The 2,902-nt window shown below is 44.2% G+C and overlaps 1 long non-coding RNA gene across 1 annotated transcript in view; it reads left to right on the top strand.

The window, feature by feature from the left end:
* Positions 1–2,219, top strand: part of LOC111724835 — a 5,636-nt gene extending 3,417 nt beyond the window's left edge. The window contains exons 2-3 of the long non-coding RNA XR_002773049.1: positions 583–725; positions 2,027–2,219. This is a non-coding gene — a long non-coding RNA (uncharacterized LOC111724835). The remainder of the gene's footprint in view (positions 1–582; positions 726–2,026) is intronic.
* The last annotated feature ends 683 nt before the right edge of the window (positions 2,220–2,902 follow it).

Raw genomic sequence — 2,902 nt, 5'->3', positions numbered from 1 at the left:
AGCCAGGTAGGAATTTTTATTAGAGAATCCAGTAAAGAAACTCCTTAAAAATTTGAAAATTCTCATTGTTTTTCTCATTACAAAAGTCCTGCATGACTCATATAAATTAATAACACAGAGACACGAGAGAAGAAAAAAATAAAGTCATAATTCCTCTACTCAAAGATAAAGATAACCCTGATTAACAGTTTTCATTTTTGACCCAGGCAAATATACATTGTTCACAGAAAGGGATTCATATCGTCCATGTTATTTTGTAAACTACTTTTTTCATTCGATAACATATATTTGGATTTCTTTCCAAGTCTACAACCTTTTTCCTACAGAAGGGACTTACATGACCATGATGTGTTATAAATGTATTACTCGTGGGACTTTTAGGTTGTTTCCAATGTCTACCATTAACAATACCACCATGAACAACCTTCTAAGTAAATCTTTCTACAAGTTTTTACCATTTTCCTTGAGATATATTTCTAGGTCATAGAAATAGAGCTTTATCTGGGGGGAGGAATTTGGTGAGATTTACCTGTAACATATTAACTTCTTCCTCTTTTTTCTCCTTCCCTGTGTCTTTTGCAGATCATTCAAAGCCCAAAGCAAACAGCATTCTCAAGGAGAAGAGGGTGTTCAGACCCTGCTGTGAGGCCCCAAGTCGTGAAATGAGCCTGAGCCCTTGCCCAGTATGGATGGGCCCAAGCATGTCCTCTGAGGCCTTTTGACAAGTAAGTTATTCGCCTCTCGGGGATCCTTCCCACTGGGACCAAGAGATTTCTAGAGTCACTTGTGATGGTCAGTAATGTCCCTAATGTGACCAGGAGGTAGAGACTTCTGTTTTATGTCCTTCAGGCAAGGACAAAGCAGGATGAGCCTGCGTTGTTGGGAGCAGCAGTAGAGAAAGGAAAGGATGAGAAGGGGTCTGTCACATGCATGTCCCCCCTGTACTGCGCTTGGAGAGCTAAGGGTTTGTGGGTTTGTGCTCATTACCCACGGCCACCTAGAACTTCTGGGTTCCTGCTCTCTTCAGGGCATGAGGAACTGCCCAGGTAAAGAGTCCTGCCTGAGTAGAGCACGTCTAACAAGAGGCCAAGTGGCACTTCCTGCTGCCCCACAAATGGCCATGAAGGCTAGAGAATTGCCAACCAGGGAGGCTCACCTGAGTGTTTATAGTCTTTATTGGGGTTTCATGCTGTAGGTATAATTGATTGGTTGTGATGTCGAAATCAGTTTCCAGCCCCCTTGCTCCCTGGAGGTCAGGCCAATAAGCAAGCAGCTCACAGCCCTTAACCTTTTACTCACATGGTCGGTGTTTCTGGCATGCCCAGCCTTCATCTGGAGCATCCCCACCATGAGTAACAAAGACACTCATTCAATTTGCTCTTAAGAGGTCCTGGGCAAAATTATTTCATATGAGGCTGTAGTGTTTAGGTGTGTTGTAATCTACCACTGGTGGCATCTATTGGCTATGGAGGCATCCAATCTTGCTCAAATTCTAAGTCTTATCCACCACCGTCGCTTTCCACCATAGCAGTGAGTGGGAGTTGGAAAGGGAGGAATTTTAATAACACTCATTTTCTAGCATAAAGGGAGCCCTGTGAATAAATCCCTTCTGGATTTACTTGATTTTCCTGTTAAAAATGGTTTCTAAGTGACAGGGAAACTCCTGCCTACAATGGAGGATGAGAGGAAGTAAAGCATTTTACCTCATCCTTTTCTCTCCCAAATGCTAGAAAAGGAACAGGTTGGGGGCCAATGATTTCTTTCCCCCAGGAGAACCAAGTTAATATCTGACCAGAGCCTTGCTTCAGCCAGAAAACTGGTTCATCTTTACTAGCTGAAAATGAAACCTTCTGCGTTTTTTAGGGAAACTGCCCCTTATTCACATACAGGCCATGAAATCACTCTCTTCAAGCTAGACTTGCAGCGATTATCAACACACGCTCCGTTTCCGTGAGGTTGAGTGTCCAACTCTGCCCCCCTTTTCCCTTTCCTTCCTCACTTGGGTGATTTGTGAATCTCCCCCCAGGTGACTGGCTGGCTTTGGCTCCTGCCTGTGGCCCTGACATGCTGATGGGCCAGGAGGGTGAAAGTCTGATTCCATGAGATACAAACAACAGAAACTTTACATTTGGGACCCTTCTCGACCTCATCTTATGTATTTTTTGGCTTAACAAAAACTTAATTCAGAAATCCATTCAATGTGATTTGTTTCCACAAAACGTGTTCCATAAAAGTGTTCTCATTCGTGGAAAAAATAATAATTTTCTTAGACTGCAGAATGTATCACCTTACTGATGATGGATTGGGAATGTGGTGAGATGGGCCTTGGGAAGGCTCCATTAGTTCAGTTCATCATTTCCGTTTGTCATGTGCTCTTCCACTAAGTATTTGTTTTCTAATACCTCTTCCCCTCTGGGGATTCTTACATTCTTGATGCTTTCAGAAAAGTGACGCAGATTTCCCTAGGAAGTCTTTGTCCTGTGAGCAGGAGGCCTTTGCGGGGTGGTAGGGACACAGGGAGCGGGAGTCCATCTGTGAGTCTCTGTCTCTCCTCATCACGTAAGATGCCACTGCCACTGTGACGCCTTGTTTTCCTGCTTAGGCCACAGAGATGGAGCTGCCCAGGTTCCCAGCTGGTGGTCAGTGACAATGGTGGACTGCGGAGGTGAAGTTAACAACTTCACAGCTACAGAGTTTCCTTAGCAGAGCTGTGGAGTGTGACAATGGTGTTTGTGTCCAAGCTATCAAACGCCATTATCACACTAAATAGCTACTGCTAGGCAATCCTTCTGTGCAGGAAGTGTCTTGGCATCTGTTTGGTAGGGGCAAGAAGGTTCATCTGGTAGCAGTGCTCCCAATCTTACGTGGTTACTGAATGAAGTCTGGTACTTCCGTGCTCATA

The sequence above is a fragment of the Otolemur garnettii genome, unplaced genomic scaffold (assembly GCF_000181295.1).
Source record: "Otolemur garnettii isolate 467f Iridium unplaced genomic scaffold, OtoGar3 scaffold00027, whole genome shotgun sequence".
Taxonomy (NCBI): domain Eukaryota; kingdom Metazoa; phylum Chordata; class Mammalia; order Primates; family Galagidae; genus Otolemur; species Otolemur garnettii.
This window is presented reverse-complemented; position numbering and strand designations above follow the sequence as displayed.